The 22,060-nt window shown below is 43.7% G+C and overlaps 1 long non-coding RNA gene across 1 annotated transcript in view; it reads right to left on the reverse strand.

Annotated features, from left to right (window-relative positions):
- LOC134910226 (uncharacterized) overlaps positions 1–22,060 on the reverse strand; it is a 104,263-nt gene that overhangs the window by 68,876 nt on the left and 13,327 nt on the right. Inside the window, exon 3 of the long non-coding RNA XR_010176149.1 lies at positions 17,537–17,676. This is a non-coding gene — a long non-coding RNA (uncharacterized LOC134910226). The remainder of the gene's footprint in view (positions 1–17,536; positions 17,677–22,060) is intronic.

Below are 22,060 nucleotides of genomic sequence, written 5' to 3' on the forward strand. Positions count from 1 at the left end.
TCTAAATGGTATCCGTTCAGATGGTCGACCATGTTATGGTAGACAGTCATTAGGTCAACCACTATTGGTCGACATGGACATGGTCCACATGGACACATGGTCGACACATGAAAATGGTCGACACATGAAAAGGTCGACATGAGTTTTTTTGTCTTTTTTTTCTTTTGGGGGATTTTCCATACTTTACGATCCACGTGGACTACGATTGGAACGGTAATCTGTGCCGAGCGGTAGCGGAGCGAAGGCACCATGCCCGAAGCATGGCGAGCGAAGCGAGCCATGCGAGGGGACGCGGTGCACTAATTGGGGTTCCTAGTCACATTACGCAAAAAACGACACCAAAAAAAGTGTCAATGTCGACCAATAGTGGTCGACCTAATGACTGTCGACCATAACATGGTCGACCATTCATACCGGAACCCTCTAAATGGGCCGCCCCATATATATTCTTCCTCGAAGCGGCCCATGTAGAGATTCGCGAAACTTGGCGCAAACCTGGTCCCCATGGCCGTCCCGCGGTGCACTAATTGGGGTTCCCAGTCACATTACGCAAAAAACAACACAAAAAAAACTCATGTCGACCATTTTCATGTGTCGACCATTTTCATGTGTCGACCATGTGTCCATGTCGACCATGTCAATGTCGACCAATAGTGGTCGACCTAATGACTGTCGACCATAACATGGTCGACCATTCATACCGGAACCCTCTAAATGGGCCGCCCCATATATATTCTTCCTCGAAGCGGCCCATGTAGAGATTCGCGAAACTTGGCGCAAACCTGGTCCCCATGGCCGTCCCCAGTGATTGTAAATAATAAACATCGTGAAATAAAAAATTATTGTGAGTTAAAATAAACCAAATCGACTGCAGAATAAATTCACATCGGTTATCTGACAAGTTTTCATCTTTCATAAGATAATATTTAACAGCATCAATTCCACTTTGATGTGGTATATTTGTATAGAGTGCCTGGAAATTGAGGGTGAGAAAACCCCACCCTCTTGTCCAGTGCATCCCCAACGTTTTTTGTAAAATATGCGTAGTATCTCGAATATGTGATTTTAAATTAACGACGTGATTCTGCAAATGTGCCTGATTTTAGAATACAGGCCCAGATTTATCAAGCCTTGGAGAATGATAAATTGCACGGTGATAAAGTACCAACCAACCAGCTCCTAACTGCCATGTTACAGGCTTTGTGTTTGATTGGTTGGTACTTTATCATCGTGCAAATTATCACTCTCCAAGGCTTGATAAATGTGGACCTAACATGAAATTGTGACTTACGTTTCTGCAGTTGTATTTCGAGTTTCACAAACTAAACTAACCTTAACCCTACCCCTAACCCTCCGTTCCCGCAGACTACCCTCCCCCACCCCCCTCGCAGCCTAACCCTAAACCTCCATGGCATACTTACATTCAAGATTCCGGGTGCTGGCTTCCTGACAGGTGTCAACTACATCCCCATAAGACTCAGGGCTTGATGTACTGTATCAAGCAGTGAAGAAACTGGAGAAGCGGACCTGTGGAGAAGTTGCCCATAGTAACCAATCGGCTTTGAGATACAATTTATTAAGTTTATCCTATAAAATGACAGCAAGAATCTGATTGGCTGCTATGGGCAGTTTCTCCACTGGTCCACTTCTCCACTATTTTCTCTGTATGAGCACCTAATGTTGGTGACAGCTACTTATAAACTTATTGTCCCTCTATTACCTTTAACCCAAGAGTTTATAACCTATAAATATAAATTATAAGACACAGGGGTATATTCAATACCTGTCAGATCCTTTCCGACAGAAAGAATCTGACAGGTCAGTATTCAGTGCCGCGGCCAAACCCGACAGGTTGGCCCGTTCCCAACACTGCCAATTTTTTAAAGTCAGATTGACATTGTCGAAAACGGGGCAAAAACCTGTCGGGTTTGTCCGCGCTTCCAAAAAGACACGCAGCTCTGCAGCTGAAGCTAAATATCAATATGTGTAGAGAAAAAAAAAGTGTAATGATTTAATCTAATAATACTAATAAACGGTCATAAAATCTGGTACAAAATGTTTTTAAAAAATAAATCTTTAAGTTAAACGATGTACCCACCATTTATTAAACAATAAGTTAGGAGAATGTAAATAATTTAATGCTTACATTTTCTGTAATGATGTCATAATATTATACTTCTATTATTAAGTCTAATTAGCTTATACTTTACATTAATGAACATTTTTTAATTTGGTCTATGAAAGTCACAAATTATATTTAAAGCTACATATTACACAACAGTATGGCTCATACGTTTATTAAGGAAATGACATAGGGGTATATGCAATTGCGGTCGAATTGTCGAGAAAGTCGAAAAATGGGACATATTCGACCAAAAAACCTAGTCGAATTGGATTCGACTATGCAATACAGTACTTTTCGACTAAATACCTGCCGTTTCAGATTCGACTTTTATCAAATCGACTTTTTCAAAATTCGACATGTCTGCAATGGTCAAAATGCGGCTTTTCGACCAAAGTATATTCAATTGAAAAATGACGATTAGACAACAGTGCTATTCGACCGCAAATTCGCCATTTTCAGTCCGCCTCACTTTGCTGGCGGGATCTAATAGAAAAAAATTAATAAATGATTTTTTTTTGCTTTTTGTATTGCTAATAGCATATCTATTTATATTTGAAGGGATTATCTACTTGGTTTGTCTTTTTTTGACTCACAAGTATTATTTAATTGATTTTTTTTTAAAGAATATTTTTTTCTTCACTCTGCTGAGGGAAAAGTACCCATGATTCCACAGTTTTACCCAGGATACACTTCTGCAAAGCCCCTCCTATCTCCTCACTCCCGGTTTTTTGAGACTAGGGAGAAGGAGCTATTTCAGTCAGCTCTATTGTGGAATCGTTTTTTTAGGACAATTCCTGCGTTTTAAAACTCATTCCTATTTTTGTACTGACTACAATAATGGAGCCTTTTTCTGACCAGATTGTGATGTTCATGCTGGTTGCAAGCATGGAGGAAGAAAGGACTGCTGAACATTAGGATCAAAGTCAGCAAATGTCTGCATTGGGTGAGCCAGTATTGCGGGTTTCATTTCCATGTCCACGCCAGTATCGCACTAGGCGTGAACTGGAGGATCTCAGCGAGTTCGAGGTGATTCAAAATTATCGCTTATCGACTCGCGACATATATTCGCTGTACGCTCTGTTGGAGGCCGACCTGGAACCTCGGGCACGTACGAATCGTGCAGTCAGCGGTTTCCAGAAACTGCTGGGTACGTTACATTTTTTGGCGTCAGGCACATTCCAGCCTACACTGTCTCAAACATGCGGTTTTTCACAGTCGACACTGTCGCGCTGTATAACCCAGGTCATTAGGGCTTTCCGCAAATTGACGATCCAGTACATCACATTTCCAGAGACGGAAAGCGAATGTCGAGAGATCAAATTAGGCTTTTTCACCAAATACAAATTTCCCAATGTGCTGGGCGCGATTGACTGTACCCATGTGCAGATCAGACCGCCACGTAATTCGGAAGAATGTTTTCGGAACCGAAAACATTTCCATTCCTTGAATGTACAGGCGGTCTGTGATGTCAACATGAGATTTTTAAATATTTTTGTGGGATTTCCTGGATCGTCTCACGACTCCTTCATCCTAAGCCAGTCATCGCTGTTTGACAAGTTCGAAACAGGAAACATGCCTGGTGGCTGGCTGTTAGGTATGTATTTTAATAATTGTTTTTATTATTATAATTTTTTTTTTTTTTTTTTTAGATTACCTACCATTTTTTTTCTTTTCTATAGGCGATCGGGTTATCCCAACAAATCGTGGCTCTTGACCCCATTGTCTAATCCTGTTGGTAGAGCACAAAAACGTTACCAAGAGACACACATTGCATCGAGGCAAATAATTGAACGTGCCTTCGGTGTACTTAAAAGCCGGTTTCGATGTTTAGACACTTCCGGCGGTGCTCTTTTGTACTCACCGGGAAAGGTTTGCGGCATGGTAAATGCATGTTGTATTTTACACAACATATGTGTCGCAAACCTTTTGCCGGTGACTCTTCGTCGCAGTGCTTTCCGACGCGGTAACCGTTCTTCTGCTCTACCGGTGGGTATGGACGAAGGAGAGGATTCCCGACAGGCAGTGATACAAAATTATTTTTCGGTTGCCTGTGAGTATATTTATAACATTTGTATTATCATGTAAACTGAGATTGTAATATTCTAATAAAAAACATCTTTATTTATGTATTTCAGAGTTTGACGTCCTGTTGATGTGCATTCCCAGGCCTGTTTTGTCCTGTTGACAAATCGTTAGCCCCTGTTTTATCCTGTTGTTGGGTTGCTGCAAATATTGGACCATTTTATCCAACTCTACCATGGGCGACCTACTTGTGATGTGGACCTGACCCTCCGCCATGTAGCAGACAACCCCGCTCAGGTGAGATGAATTGCCCAAAAATCCCTCTTGTCCAAAGTCACCCCAGCATGTCCAAAGTGCAGCCCTCCGGCATTTGCCAAACTGCACATCCAATCATGCCCTGATGCTTACACATGTGTGTCAGGGAATGTTTGGATGTGTAGTTACGCAAGTGCTGGAGGGTTGCATTTGGGCCGCTGTAACCTGATTGTGTCAAAGTGTCGCTTGTACCTTGTCTTTTCCTAGAAGGGTGACGCTATTTCCAATACCTGGAACCTCATACTAATCTCTTCCACAGGTCTTGCGGAGTATCCTTCCCAAGTGGCGTGGATGTGAAGAGACACAACATTTCCCCTGATGTTCCATGTGTGACCTACTTGTGATGTGGACCTGAACCTCCGCCATGTAGCAGACAACCCCGCTCAGGTGAGATGTATTGCCCAAAAATCCCTCTTGTCCAAAATCACCCCAGCATGTCCAAAGTGCAGCCTCCGGCATTTGCCAAACTGCACATCCAATCATGCCCTGATGCTTACACATGTGTGTCAGGGAATGTTTGGATGTGTAGTTACGCAAGTGCTGGAGGGATGCATTTGGGGCCGCTGTAACCTGATTGTGTCAAAGTGTCGCTTGTACCTTGTCTTTTCCTAGAAGGGTGACGCTATTTCCAATACCTGGAACCTCATACTAATCTCTTCCACAGGTCTTGCGGAGTATCCTTCCCAAGTGGCGTGGATGTGAAGAGACACGACATTTCCCCTGATGTTCCATGTGTGACCTACTTGTGATGTGGACCTGAACCTCCGCCATGTAGCAGACAACCCCGCTCAGGTGAGATGTATTGCCCAAAAATCCCTCTTGTCCAAAATCACCCCAGCATGTCCAAAGTGCAGCCCTCCGGCATTTGCCAAACTGCACATCCAATCATGCCCTGATGCTTACACATGTGTGTCAGGGAATGTTTGGATGTGTAGTTACGCAAGTGCCGGAGGGTTGCATTTGGGCCCGCTGTAACCTGCTTGTGTCGTGTTGCTTGTACCTCTTCTTTTCCGTACCAGGGTGAAACTACCAATACCTGGAATCTCATACTATTCTCTTCCACAGGTCTTGCGGAGTATCCTTCCCAAGTGGCTTGAATCCTCATGGATGAAGAGGGACACAACTGTTCTTCTGCTGTACCATGGACGCCCTAACACAATTCCACTGCATGTCATATTTAACATTGTATTTATTAATAATTGAAATAAAAACCACAGAAAACTTCTCATTTTAAAATTTTATTGAAGAAAAATTGTATTTGAATTTTGAAATAAAAAATTGAAAGGTAATTAAACAAAAAAAGTAGTTTGTTCTTCTTTACAGTCTTTTCTTGTGTAGAAAGATATCTGTGGGGAAAAAAAAATATTAAGTAAAGACACTAATGTCATGTTCGTTCCTTTCTCCAAGAACATTTGTGGAACCACACAGCCCAGCATGACCCATTGCTGGGCTGTGTGGTTCCACAAAGGCAGGCGTGGCAGAGTGGTGTCAGTGGTCATCACTTTGACACGCTTGCATTTGTGGAACCACACAGCCCAGCATGACCCATTGCTGGGCTATGTGGTTCCACAAAGGCAGGCGTGGCAGAGTGGTGTCAGTGGTCATCACTTTGAAACGCTTGCAATTGTGGAACCACACAGCCCAGCATGACCCATTGCTGGGCTATGTGGTTCCACAAAGGCAGGCGTGGCAGAGTGGTGTCAGTGGTCATCACTTTGACACACTTGCATTTGTGGAACCACACAGCCCAGCATGACCCATTGCTGGGCTATGTGGTTCCACAAAGGCAGGCGGTCAACAGTTTCTTGAATATATACATTGAAACATGGCTCTACTCACCTTGGTACGCACAACACGAACTATGCCGTCCACTTAAATTTTCCACCCAATCCTATGAATAAGCCAAAAACAAACACTAGTGAATAGTAAATTCACACAACAGTGAAAGAATATTGTACACCATTACAAAAAGTATTTTTTGGGTAGAAGAGTGGTATCAGAATAGCTCTTTGGCCCATCATACATTTAGCCACAAGGAGCTTTCATCCGTTACCACACGCACCCGCATACATGCCCGCGCATGTATGCCTACACATAAAGCTCCTTGGTAGTACCCGGTCACGGGTGGGGGAGCCCAACACATATAAAACAATAGTAAGAAGAAAAAAAAAAACTAATGGGAGGGGGAAGAAAGGGATACATGAAAAACATAACAGTAAATAAAACAATACAACCGGGCTCATGGTGGAAGTCTGTCCGGATCCTGGTCTTCCTCCTGATAGGGCGTCGATGTCCTGGGAGGCTGGGTAGTGGGTTGACTAGGCCTCGGGGCCCGTGTGGCTGTAGATGTTGCGGCCGGTGGTGGAGGCATCTGGTGGGTGGGGTACATCCCTGTATGTCCTTGGTACATCTGTGACCGTCTATACCAGGATGGTAGCGTAGGAAGGGAAGGAAGCGTCCTTGTGGCTCTTGATGGCGGAATTGGTGGATCACCAGAGTGTTGATGAGCTGGTTCTGGGAGTTTCTCATAGATCTGCAGTGTGGTTGCGATGATCTGTTGGCTGGATGAGGATTGTCGATGGCTCTCCGACATGTTGTCATTGCTGTGTGCCAGGCATGATGTGTTCTCCACCAGCCGGTTGATGGATGTGGCCAGAATGTGAAGGATGTCCATAGTCTCCCTATGATCTTCTCTTCTGGTCTTTAGTATTTCGGCCGCGCTGTCGGCATGAGTCTTCTGCATTTCAAGCAGACCATTTGCCATCTTATCCATTGTCTATTTGAGGGATCCTGCCCTTCCTGGACGTCTGCCACCAATTGCATTTGTGCAGCTGTAAAGAAAATTAGAAATTATTATACACATTCAACATACATTTGTTTGAAGGCTCACAATTCGATATTTACTCACACAGGGATGTAGAAACTGCAGGCTGCTGCACTTCCACCTCGTCATCCTCTGACGAATCCTGTATGAGATCCGGCCTGTAGTAGGAACCAATTCCCGAAGCAAATCCGCTGCTGGTCCGTGGCATCACTGTTTGCAAAAGAAAAAAAATTAAAGTTAATAAACTATACAAAACTGGTGCACCCCCCACACCACACCCCCAACAATTAAATACAAACCTTCTCCATCCTGTGATGCCGCTGCTCCCGGAGCTTCACTTGTCCTCATTTCTGGAGACTTTTCATGGGTCTGGCTGGATACTTCTGCACGGCTGTCTTCAAACCCAATAAAAGTCTCGTCCGTTAACCCTGTAGACTCAAACAATTCGGGTGATGGGTCCACAAGGGTAATGTCTTGAGGCTCTTCGGTCACAGTCCCAGAGCTCCAGGAGATATGACGATCTGGTGATGAACTGCGCGCAGGAGCTGTAGTTTGGCGCCCATCTTGTGGTATGGTCGCCGACGGTGTCTGGCGCACAGGTGACGTTCTGTGCGCTGATGTCTGGCGCGCAGGTGATGGTCTGCGAGCTGACGTCGTCTGGCGCACAGGTGACTTACTGCGCGATGACGATGTGTGGCGCACAGGTGATGATCTGTGAGCTCCTGATGCTTGCTGCGCAGGTGGTGGTCCGCGCGCTGCTGTCTATGCCTGCTGCACAGGTATTGGTCCGCGCGCTGGCGATGTCCTGCGCACAGTTGATGTCCTCTGGGCAGGCGTGTCTGAAAAAAATAAAAAAACATTAGCAAATAAAAAAATAAATTATTTTCATACAGCTCATCTGAATGTATTCTTACCATCAGCCCTCCTTTTGGACTGCTTGTCTCCCGCCTTCTTCCGTCTTCTGGGCGGTTCTTCCTCCTCTGAAAAGCCAGCAGGACGGCTGGAGTCCACACCTCCATGAACTCCTTGGACCATGGCAGGGTTCATGCGCCTTTTAATAACTTCCTCCCAGGGTAGCCACTTCAGATTGAGAGCCGGGCCACCTCCCGTAGCGTTCTCATGTCGGCGCTGAATCCCCATCTTCTTTTTGGTCTGTCTGCGGCAATCACTGTACCGCTTCAAGCAGTTTCTGGTGCTCCGGCGGTTTCCAGATACTGCAGTGACTTGGTTCGCGATGGCTTCCCAGATGTTTCTTTTAGTCTTTGCTGCTGTGGTCTGTGCCCTTTGTCTATACAGAACTTCGTAGGACCTGTCGACGCCATCCACTAGGGCACAGTTTTCCGCCTCAGTATATCTGGGTCCACGCGCCTTCTTCTGTCCTGCGTCTTCACCAGAGGCTTCCTCCTCCGACTGCTCCTCTGGCTGGCTTCTTGCCTTTAGGGATTAAAAAAAAAACATGCATTTAATAAGATTGGTATGTACCTGTGAGTGTCAGTATCCCTGGCATTGCGCAAATATACCTGTAGGTGTGCATGGCATTGCGCAAACTAGGGTGTGTCGAGTTGGATGCTATTGTGTCTGCAGGTGTTGTCAGTACCTTTCTAGGCTTTTTCTTTTTAGATTTCTCTATTTGGACCCTTGACGACCGCGGCTGGTCACTGCATGCCTGGTCAGTCGTATCCTCCTCCTGGGTCGGCTCCCACTCCTCGTTGCTATGCAGGGACATTTCTTCCGAGGGGTGGGGGGAAGGGGTGGATCGGGCCCGCTTGTCCCTGGACATCTCTGTTGTAAAATGAAAAAAATAAATATATTTTTACAAATTTAAAACACATTACAAAATTATATGCAACCACATGTCATGCTGCTGGGACCCCAGTTCTCAAGCAGGACCAAACTCCAAAAAAAAAAAAATGAAAAATAGAAAGAAAAAAAAAAAAACAACCAAATCCCACGTTAAAGCATCCCTGCACATACTGGAAGTCAACCTGTGCTAACACAAAATGGCTGACACACCCAAAATGGCTGACACACCCAAAACTAGTCAAAAAGCATCCCTGCACATTCTGCAGGTACACCAGTGCTAAAATAGGAGGGAAAAAACATGTTTGACAAACAACCGACACCTCATGTCGACCTCATGTCTGACACAAACTTGCTCCAAATCACCCCAAACTAGTCAAAAAGCATCCCTGCACATTCTGCAGGTACACCAGTGCTAAAATAGGAGGGAAAAAACATGTTTGACAAACAACCGACACCTCATGTCGACCTCATGTCTGACACAAACTTGCTCCAAATCACCCCAAACTAGTCAAAAAGCATCCCTGCACATTCTGCAGGTACACCAGTGCTAAAATAGGAGGGAAAAAACATGTTTGACAAACAACCGACACCTCATGTCGACCTCATGTCTGACACAAACTTGCTCCAAATCACCCCAAACTAGTCAAAAAGCATCCCTACACATTCTGCAGGTACACCAGTGCTAAAATAGGAGGGAAAAAACATGTTTGACAAACAACCGACACCTCATGTCGACCTCATGTCTGACACAAACTTGCTCCAAATCACCCCAAACTAGTCAAAAAGCATCCCTGCACATTATGCAGGTACACCAGTGCTACAATAGGAGGGAAAAAACATGTTTGACAAACAACCGACACCTCATGTCGACCTCATGTCTGACACAAACTTGCTCCAAATCACCCCAAACTAGTCAAAAAGCATCCCTTCACATTATGCAGGTACACCAGTGCTAAAACAGAATGGAAAAAAACGGAAACAAACGATACGACATGTCGACCGCATTGATACCGACACACACTAAAATCAGCCCAAACTAGCCAAAAATCATTCCTGCACATGCTGGAGGTACACCAATGCAAAAGCAAGACCCAAAAAGTCATTTCAAGAAAAAGAAAAAAAACGTGAAAAAATACCCAAAACAAAACTCCACAAAAAAATGCAGCAGAACAAGCAGGAGCTATGCACATACCTGCACACATACCCAAACACCACATGTACACCTCATGGCAACCCCCACTACACATACACATACATGCAACACCAGACCCACATGTGGTACTTACCTACAAATGTAGAAATCGCTCCAAAAACGACTCTCCTCCGGGGTAACAGGTATCCTCCTGTCTGTCCTGGAATAAAGCCTGCTGGGTGTCCAAACGATACCACAGCAAACAACCAATTTGCTAGCTCTGCACCTCCTCACACCTCTCTGCAGGTTCACAAAATGGCTGCTGAGCACGCAGCAAACAAGCCCTAATAAAGGGCTGCAAACGGCAGGAAGTCGAATTCAGGACGCCCACTACTCGCCTATTGGTCCGTGATCCGCCAGGGGGAGTGTCGAATCCATTTTGCATTGCATATGGTGAATTCATGGTCCCGGCGGCAGGGCTGCGCCTGTCGAGTACAGGCGAATTTTTAAACGTTCGAAAAAACGGCGCGATTCGACCGCAATTGCATATACCCCATAGTGTTCTCATTATTTTTTTCCTCAAGCTTTGCTGCAATGATTGTTTAGAATTTAGAGTTCAGCCCCTGAGAGATAAGGGTGACATGTAATTGTTAGTGTGTATTTGATAGTATTCTGCACAGTGATGTTTGAACGTGGTTGTACACAAAGCGCAGCTACATTGAGCTTGCTGGTGATTGCTCCTACTGAATAACAGCTCTATACTGTAGCTCATTATACGCATACTAGACTCCCAGTGACACAAAAGAGTATAAATAAAACACCATGTGCATGCCCTTATTCGCTCTACAAGAGCCATAACAGACATCTTTGCACATTCACATCAGCAGATCGAGCTTTTTTCTGCAGCTCCTAAATTTTGATTCAGTCTGTATTTAAACCAAAACACTGAATCCTGTTTCAGTCCTATAATAATCACAGATATCTGAGGTGTATGTAATTCTATTCACCGTGTAAGTACAGACAATTTCATATTCATTCATTGGATATAAGCAAAAAATGTTCAGGAAGAGATTGTGACTTCAGGTGACTAGTGAAATGAAGGAGAAACTAGGGTGAAAATTGTGAGAATATAGAAAATAGTTAAGAAGAGAGTGAGTGAAAACAAAATATATAAATACATAGAAATATACAGTAGACTCTCTCTTCTGACAGGGACGGGTGAAATTCCACCGAGTCTGTCCACATTTTTAAAATGGCAATCATATAGAAGGTGCAACCAATGTGGTTTTGCTTTTTCAATTAGCACTTTAAAAATATGGCCAGAATCACCAGAATCTTGCCCCCTGCCTGCAGCTATTTCATAACCCCTTTCCTCTCTCTCTTTCTCTCTATATAGTGTTCACTCTAGGCTGTTTTAGCAGGGTGCCGCGCCCTGCCCGTTTTTTAACAGGCAAAACCCGCCCTGCCCCTTTTGCGGCGCCCTGCTAGAACAGCCGCCTGCTCCCTGCCCTCCCGGCATCCATTCACGCATTGGGAGAGGGCTGGGGGAAGCCCAGCACCGACGGAGGTGCTGGGCACGCCCCCAACAGTGACGTCGCCGGCCACAGACGCTCTCTATAGTAGCGTCTGTGGGCCGCACCGCCCCCTAAAATGACGGAGGCGTGGCCACGCCCCCTAATTTGTGTGGCCGCGCCCCCATTTCGAGCGCGCACACATGTGCCCCCGGACTCCGGCGCCCTGCCCCTTTTCACTCCTAGAGTGAACACTGTGTGTGTGTGTGTGTGTGTGTGTGTGTGTGTGTGTGTGTGTGTGTGTGTGTGTGTGTTTATATATATATATATATATATATATATGAAGAGGGGATCTCAAGGGAGTTATAATCAATTCAGAATCTCATTATCTCAACCCACCTTATCAGTCGGGAGCTTATCACCACCATGCATAAAAAGGATTTTTTTATTATAAAATAAACAATGAGTCAGTCAACATTGTTTAGACGTCTATGACATGCATACATAAAAGGTATTGGCCATACATAAAAGAATTACATCAATTTAATTTAGTGGTGATGTTTACAATATTTGACAGAATTCATGTCCAAGGTTATCAGTAGTATAAGTAGAACCCACACTGTATATCAGTATTATTCAATTATTGCAATTTCTGACAAAATTCTTCTCAGAAGGCTAGCGATATAGCCGTTTGAAAACCAAACGTGTTTTGTCCCTAGGACTTCATCAGGGGTTATGTAATCAATACTTCGCATAAAGGATATTCACCGCTGAATCCGCTGAAAATTCACAAATAATGGCGGGTTGAACAGCATAAAGATGTCAGATTACTGTCCACCGAATGGGATATCTAAAAAACCATCATTACATATATCAGATATATATATGTATAATAATCAAAGGAAGAAAAACAGGAATGTTAAACGGGAAAGCACTGACAATATATTGGTTATATATCAAAGTGGGAAGAGCTATTTCATCTCTTAGGTGACAGATATACAGATAACCCAGGTTCCAAAATACATTCGGATATAAAAGCACAAAAAGAGTACATAAATAAACAATTCACAGTGGGATGTTGTACATAGCATATTTAGCATCAACACATGATCAGCAATTTATATAATAAAAATCACATATATGAGCATTAGATGTACATACCAATATTGTTTCATCAGCATATCATAATAATTTATAACAATGCAGATAGCTGTGGAAATGCCTAAAGGAGGAATATAATAGGAAATCAGAAATGAGGAGTACATACTCAAAGCTCAGAACTGAGGGGTACAGAATCAAATGAAGCAACATCAGAAAATGATTCATTGGGGGAATTCAAATGTTTGAAAAGTCGGTTGTTTGTTTTTTCCTGTCTATTAGATTGTTTTTTCCTGTCTATTAGATAGGAAAAAAACAAACAACCGACTTTTCAAACATTTGAATTCCCCCATTATGTCCATTATTAATGGATGTAATGAATAATTTTCTGATGTTGATACTATAATGGTTTAATGCTAGTATTCCAGCTATTATAGACGTTTTATATGGACTTTGTTAATATTATCCATTTGTGTCGTGTTCTATTCTATCTTAAAATAATATTCTCCTTACTACACGAATAAACCTTAATAATGTTAATAGATACAAGTAATGTTATGTCCTACGAATAGTTGGTGTATTTACACTCATTTGAGTCTGTATCAATCACTTCTGAGCTTTGAGTATGTACTCCTTATTTCTGATGTCTCCATTATATTCCTCCTTTAGGCATTTCCACAGCTATCTGCATTGTTATAATGTATTACTATATGCTGATGAAGCAATATTGGTATGTACATCTAATGCTCATATATGTGATTTTTTATTCTATAAATTGCTGATCATGTGTTTATGCTAAATATGCTATGTACAACATCCCACTGTGAATTGTTTATTTATGTACTCTTTTTTTTCTTTTCTTTGTGCTTTATATCTGAATGTATTTTGTAACCTGGGTTATCTGTAACCTAAGAGATGAAATAGCTCTTCCCACTTTGATATATGACCAATATATGGTCAGTCCTTTCCCGTTTATCATTCCTGTTCTTCTTCCTTTGATTATTATATATATATATATATATATATATATATATATATATATATATATATATATATATATATATATATATATATATATATATATATATATAATGGTTTTTTTTTTTAGATTTCCCATTCGGTGGACCAGTAATCCCACATATTTACTCTGTTCAACCCGCCACTATTTGTGAATTTTCAAATATGAATATCCTTTATGCGAAGTATTGATTACGGAATCCCTGACGAAGTCCTAGGGACGAAACGTGATGGCTTTTCAAATGGCTATATCGCTAGCCTTCTGAGAAGAATTTTGCCAGAAATTGCAATAATTGAATAATATCGATATACATTGTGGGTTCTATTTATACTACTGATAACCTTGGACATGGATTCTGTCAAATATTGTAAACATTACTACTAAATGCAATTGATGTAATTGTTTTATGTATGGTCAATACCCTTTATGTATGTACGTCATAGACATCTAAACAATGTTGACTGACTCATTGTTTATTTTATAATAAAAAATCCATTTTATGTATGATGGTGATAAGCTCCTGACTGATAAGGTGGTTTGAGATATTGAGATTCTGAATTGATTATAGCTCCCTTGAGATCCCCTTTTCTCCTTTGTCTACTAATGTACCTCTTCTAACAGAAGGTATTTCTTTAAGGTGAAGCCCCCTAACTAATCAGCGCATAACAAGGTCTTAAAACATTTTTTTCCCACATATATTTTATATATATATATATATAATGGGGTATATGCAATTGCGGTCGAATTCGCGGCAATTTTCGCCGTTTTTTAATTCGACTCAATTCGACAGGTGAATCCCGGAAGGTGGCTTCCGGAATTCACCATATTCAATGAAAAACGGATTCGCCAGAGTCGCGGGCGAAAATCGGCCGATTTGGCGGATTTTGCCGCGATTTTACAAAACGGTAAAAAAACGTGAAAAACCCGAAAAAAAAATGGCGTGGGGTCCCCCCTCCAAAGCATAACCAGCCTCGGGCTCATCGAGCTGGTCCCGGTTCTAAAAATGCAGGGGAAAAATTGGCCAGGGATCCCCCGTATTTTTAAAACCAGCACCGGGCTCTGCGCCTGGTGCTGGTGCCAAAAATACGGGGGACAAAAAGAGTAGAGGTCCCCCGTATTTTTAACACCAGCATCGGGCTCCACTAGCTGGACAGATAATGCCACAGCCGGGGGTCACTTTTATGCCGTGCCCTGCGGCCGTGGCATTAAATATCCAACTAGTCACCCCTGGCCGGGGTACCCTGGGGGAGTGGGGACCCCTTCAATCAAGGGGTCCCCCCCCCCCAGCCACCCAAGGGCCAGGGGTGAAGCCCGAGGCTGTCCCCCCCCATCCAATGGGCTGCGGATGGGGGGGCTGATAGCCTTTTGTGATAATAAAAAGATATTGTTTTTTCCAGCAGTACTACAAGTCCCAGCAAGCCTCCCCCGCAAGCTGGTACTTGGAGAACCACAAGTACCAGCATGCGGGAGAAAAACGGGTCCGCTGGTACCTGTAGTACTACTGGGAAAAAAATACCCAAATAAAAACAGGACACACCTTGATAGTAAAACTTTATTACACACTACCGACACACACATACTTACCTATGTTGACACGCCGACTGCCACGGTCTCCGACGATCCGAGGGTACCTGTTAAAAAATTATACTCACCTTCCAGCGTCCAGAGATAAATCCACGTCCAGAGAGTAAAATCCACGTACTTGTTTAAAAAAAAAAACACGCAAAAACCCGCTCCATACCGGACTAGAAAGGGGTCCAATACTTTCACATCAGACCCCTTTCTCCCGAATGCCGGGACATCACGTGACTCCTGTCACTGACGTCCCTTCAGCCAATCAGGAAGCGCTACTTCCGTGGCGCTCACCTGATTGGCTGTGCGCTGTCTGTACTGTGACAGCACATTGCAAAGCCGCTCCATTACTTTCAATGGTGGGAACTTTGCGGGTAGCGGTGGGGTCACCCGCCGGTCAGCCTCTGACCGGCGGGTGACCTTACCGCTAGCCGCTAAGTTCCCACCATTGAAAGTAATGGAGCGGCTTTGCGATGTGCTGTCACAGTACAGACAGCGCACAGCCAATCAGGTGAGCGCAACGAAGTTGCGCTTCCTGATTGGCTTAGAGACCTTTCTGTGACAGCTGTCACTGACAGGTCTCATTCGTGGAAAGGTGTCCCATGTGTCAGCATGGGACCCCTTTCAGTCCGGCATGGAGCGGGTGTTCGGTTTGTTTTTTTGCCAAGTACGTGGATTTATCTCTGGACCATGGCTGAGGTGAGTATATTGATCTTTTCTTTTCAGGTATCCGTGGATTCTACATGGAGAAGAGGACCGATGTCGGCGTGTGAACATAGGTAAGTATGTGTGTGTCGACGTATGAAATAAAGTTTTACTGTCGACGGTGTGTGTGTCCTGTTTTTATTTGGGTATTTTTTTTCCAGTAGTACTACAGGTACCAGCGGGCCCGTTTTTCTCCCGCATGCTGGTACTTGTGGTTCTCCAAGTACCAGCTTGCGGGGGAGGCTTGCTGGGACTTGTAGTACTACTGGAAAAAACAATATCTTTTTATTATCACAAAAGGCTATCAGCCCCCCCATCCGCAGCCCATTGGATGGGGGGGACAGCCTCGGGCTTCACCCCTGGCCCTTGGGTGGCTGGGGGGGGGGGACCCCTTGATTGAAGGGGTCCCCACTCCCCCAGGGTACCCCGGCCAGGGGTGACTAGTTGGATATTTAATGCCACGGCCGCAGGGCACGGCATAAAAGTGACCCCCGGCTGTGGCATTATCTGTCCAGCTAGTGGAGCCCGATGCTGGTGTTAAAAATACGGGGGACCCCTACTCTTTTTGTCCCCCGTATTTTTGGCACCAGCACCAGGCGCAGAGCCCGGTGCTGGTTTTAAAAATACGGGGGATCCCCTGTCAATTTTTTCCCCGCATTTTTAGAACCAGGACCAGCTCGAAGAGCCCGAGGCTGGTTATGCTTTGGAGGGGGGACCCCACGCCATTTTTTTTTATGATTTCACCGTTCCAGCATAAAAAAAAAAAAAAAAAATATTTTAAAAAATATATAAATAATATTTGTGCCTCCAAAAAAAAAAAAAAAAAAAAGTACCTAATCCCTTCTAATATAAATAGATCTGCTATTCCCCCCCCAAAAAAAAAAAAACACAAAAAAAAACATGTTTAAAATTTTTTTATTTGTTTTCACCCTCCAAAGTGTGGCGGATTGAAAATGACGAATTTGCTGTCTAAAAGCACTGCTGTCGAATTTCCAAACTTGAATTGAATATGCTTTGGTCGAATTGCAGCACTTGTATCATTGCAGAAAAGTCGAATTTGCAAAAAGTCGAATTTCAAAAGTCCGTTTTTTGGTCGGAAAGCACTGAATTGCATAGGCGATTTTTTTTTTTGGTCGAAAATGACCCGAAATTCGACAATTTCGGGAATTCGACCGCAATTGCATATACCCCAATATCTCTCGCTGGTAATACTACTTGGGTCCTGTGATGACCTCTATTGGAGAAAAATAGGCGGCACTCCACGGGCTTAAGTGAAAATGTATTCAAAAGATTTTCATTGTGCAAAAAAACAACGTTTCAAGGCTCTACGACCTTTTCATCAGGTTGTGCAACATGGGTGAGGTGAAAAACAATAAACAAAAGAGACTGAGAGTGTGTTGCTTGTGCTTACCTGTATAAGTAGAAAGTATGTGATGTGCGGCGTTCCGGACCGCCGGCTTCCGGGTGCGTCAGCTGATCCCTGCCCTCGTGACGTCATGGTTGCTGGGCAACCAGTTTAAGCCTTGGGTCCCATTGCGCCGGGGGGAGCTGCTGTGTACACAAACAGAAGATCAAGCGCTTGAATAATAAAGTACTTGAATAAAAGTGTATACAATGTGTTTAAATTGTAGTTAAAAACAAAGATATGTATCGAACTATATTATGATGTTCAATTAACAAAGTGGCATTTTTACTTGGTTTAAGCCCCTGGAGTGCCGCCTATTTTTCTTCAATAGAGGTCCTATCACAGGTAGAGATGAGCGGGTTCGGTTCCTCGGAATCCGAACCCCCCTGAACTTCAGCCTTTTTTGCACGGGTCCGAGCAGACTCGGATCCTCCCGCCTTGCTCGGTTAACCCGAGCGCGCCCGAACGTCATCATCCCGCTGTCGGATTCTCGCGAGACTCGGATTCTATATAAGGAGCCGCGCGTCGCCGCCATTTTCACACGTGCATTGAGATTGATAGGGAGAGGACGTGGCTGGCGTCCTCTCCGTTTAGAGAGACGAGTGACATTTGATTTACTACTAATTTTGGGGAGCAGTTGTTAGGAGTACTCAGTACAGTGCAGAGTTTTGCTGATAGTGACACTGACCACCAGTTTTATTATAATCCGTTCTCTGCCTGAAAAAAACAATACATACCATATCTGTGCTCAGCCTCAGTGTGCTGCATGATATATCATCTATGTATATCTGACTGTGCTGAGTGCTCACTGCTCACACAGCTTAATTGTGGGGGAGACTGGGGAGCAGTTATAGCAGGAGTACAGTGCACACTTTTGCTGCCAGTGACCACCAGTATATTGTCTGCCTGAAAAAGTTAAACACTCCTGTGGTGTTTTTTTTTTTTATTCTATAAACGCATTCTGCTGACAGTGTCCAGCAGGTCCGTCATTCATTATATTATATAAATATTTACCTACAGTAGTGTTATATATTTTTTTTCATCTCTATCATCTTTATCATCTCTATATTAGCAGACGCAGTACGGTAGTCCACGGCTGTGGCTATCTCTGTGTCGTCAGTGCTCGTCCATAATTGTATACCTACCTACCTGTGGTGGGGTTTTTTTTTCTATCTTCTTCATACTAGTAGTTTAGGAGTCTGCTGACAGTGTCCACCAGGTCCGTCATTATATTATATACCTACAGTAGTAATATATTTAGTATATTATCTATACTAGCAGACGCAGTACGGTAGTCCATGGCTGTGGCTATCTCTGTGTCGTCAGTGCTCGTCCATAATTGTATACCTACCTGTGGTGGTTTTTTTTTTTCTATCTTCTTCATACTAGTAGTTTAGGAGTCTGCTGACAGTGTCCACCAGGTCCGTCATTATATTATATACCTACAGTAGTAATATATTTATTATATTATCTATACTAGCAGACGCAGTACGGTAGGCCACGGCTGTGGCTATCTCTGTGTCGTCAGTGCACGTCCATAATTGTATACCTACCTACCTGTGGTGGGGTTTTTTTTTCTATCTTCTTCATACTAGTAGTTTAGGAGTCTGCTGACAGTGTCCACCAGGTCCGTCATTATATTATATACCTACAGTAGTAATATATTTATTATATTATCTATACTAGCAGACGCAGTACGGTAGGCCACGGCTGTGGCTATCTCTGTGTCGTCAGTGCACGTCCATAATTGTATACCTACCTACCTGTGGTGGGGTTTTTTTTTCTATCTTCTTCATACTAGTAGTTTAGGAGTCTGCTGACAGTGTCCACCAGGTCCGTCATTATATTATATACCTACAGTAGTAATATATTTATTATATTATCTATACTAGCAGACGCAGTACGGTAGGCCACGGCTGTGGCTATCTCTGTGTCGTCAGTGCACGTCCATAATTGTATACCTACCTACCTGTGGTGGGGTTTTTTTTTCTATCTTCTTCATACTAGTAGTTTAGGAGTCTGCTGACAGTGTCCACCAGGTCCGTCATTATATTATATACCTACAGTAGTAATATATTTATTATATTATCTATACTAGCAGACGCAGTACGGTAGGCCACGGCTGTGGCTATCTCTGTGTCGTCAGTGCACGTCCATAATTGTATACCTACCTACCTGTGGTGGGGTTTTTTTTTCTATCTTCTTCATACTAGTAGTTTAGGAGTCTGCTGACAGTGTCCACCAGGTCCGACATTATATTATATACCTACAGTAGTAATATATTTATTATATTATCTATACTAGCAGACGCAGTACGGTAGGCCACGGCTGTGGCTATCTCTGTGTCGTCAGTGCACGTCCATAATTGTATACCTACCTACCTGTGGTGGGTTTTTTTTTTCTATCTTCTTCATACTAGTAGTTTAGGAGTCTGCTGACAGTGTCCACCAGGTCCGTCATTATATTATATACCTACAGTAGTAATATATTTAGTATATTATCTATACTAGCAGACGCAGTACGGTAGGCCACGGCTGTGGCTATCTGTGTCGTCAGTGCACGTCCATAATTGTATACCTACCTACCTGTGGTGGGGTTTTTTTTTTCTATCTTCTTCATACTAGTAGTTTAGGAGTCTGCTGACAGTGTCCACCAGGTCCGTCATTATATTATATACCTACAGTAGTAATATATTTATTATATTATATATACTAGCAGACGCAGTATGGTAGTCCACGGCTGTGGCTATCTCTGTGTCGTCAGTGCTCGTCCATAATTGTATACCTACCTACCTGTGGTGGGTTTTTTTTTTCTATCTTCTTCATACTAGTAGTTTAGGAGTCTGCTGACAGTGTCCACCAGGTCCGTCATTATATTATACCTACAGTAGTAATATATTTATTATATTATCTATACTAGCAGACGCAGTACGGTAGGCCACGGCTGTAGCTACCTCTGTGTTGTCAGTCACTCGTCATCCATAAGTATACTAGTATCCATCCATCTCCATTGTTTACCTGAGGTGCCTTTTAGTTGTGCCTATTAAAATATGGAGAACAAAAATGTTGAGGTTCCAAAAATAGGGAAAGATCAAGATCCACTTCCACCTCGTGCTGAAGCTGCTGCCACTAGTCATGGCCGAGATGATGAAATTCCATCAACGTCGTCTGCCAAGGCCGATGCCCAATGTCATAGTACAGAGCATGTAAAATCCAAAACACAAAAGATCAGTAAATAAAGGACTCAAAAATCTAAATTAAAATCGTCGGAGGAGAAGCGTAAACTTGCCAATATGCCATTTACCACACGGAGTGGCAAGGAACGGCTGAGGCCCTGGCCTATGTTCATGGCTAGTGGTTCAGCTTCACATGAGGATGGAAGCACTCAGCCTCTCGCTAGAAAAATGAAAAGACTCAAGCTGGCAAAAGCACAGCAAAGAACTGTGCGTTCTTCGAAATCACAAATCCACAAGGAGAGTCCAATTGTGTCGGTTGCGATGCCTGACCTTCCCAACACTGGACGTGAAGAGCATGCGCCTTCCACCATTTGCATGCCCCCTGCAAGTGCTGGAAGGAGCACCCGCAGTCCAGTTCCTGATAGTCAGATTGAAGATGTCAGTGTTGAAGTACACCAGGATGAGGAGGATATGGGTGTTGCTGGCGCTGGGGAGGAAATTGACAAGGAGGATTCTGATGGTGAGGTGGTTTGTTTAAGTCAGGCACCCGGGGAGACACCTGTTGTCCGTGGGAGGAATATGGCCATTGACATGCCTGGTGAAAATACCAAAAAAAATCAGCTCTTCGGTGTGGAAGTATTTCAACAGAAATGCGGACAACAGGTGTCAAGCCGTGTGTTCCCTTTGTCAAGCTGTAATAAGTAGGGGTAAGGACGTTAACCACCTCGGAACATCCTCCCTTATACGTCACCTGCAGCGCATTCATCATAAGTCAGTGACAAGTTCAAAAACTTTGGGCGACAGCAGAAGCAGTCCACTGACCAGTAAATCCCTTCCTCTTGTAACCAAGCTCACACAAACCACCCCACCAACTCCCTCAGTGTCAATTTCCTCCTTCCCCAGGAATGCCAATAGTCCTGCAGGCCATGTCACTGGCAATTCTGACGAGTCCTCTCCTGCCTGGGATTCCTCCGATGCATCCTTGAGTGTAACGCCTACTGCTGCTGGCGCTGCTGTTGTTGCTGCTGGGAGTCGATGGTCATCCCAGAGGGGAAGTCGTAAGACGACTTTTACTACTTCCACCAAGCAATTGACTGTCCAACAGTCCTTTGCGAGGAAGATGAAATATCACAGCAGTCATCCTGCTGCAAAGCGGATAACTGAGGCCTTGGCATCCTGGGCGGTGAGAAACGTGGTTCCGGTATCCATCGTTACTTCAGAGCCAACTATAGACTTGATTGAGGTACTGTGTCCCCGGTACCAAATACCATCTAGGTTCCATTTCTCTAGGCAGGCGATACCGAAAATGTACACAGACCTCAGAAAAAGACTCACCAGTGTCCTAAAAAATGCAG

This window comes from Pseudophryne corroboree, chromosome 4 (genome assembly GCF_028390025.1).
Source record: "Pseudophryne corroboree isolate aPseCor3 chromosome 4, aPseCor3.hap2, whole genome shotgun sequence".
Lineage (NCBI taxonomy): Eukaryota > Metazoa > Chordata > Amphibia > Anura > Myobatrachidae > Pseudophryne > Pseudophryne corroboree.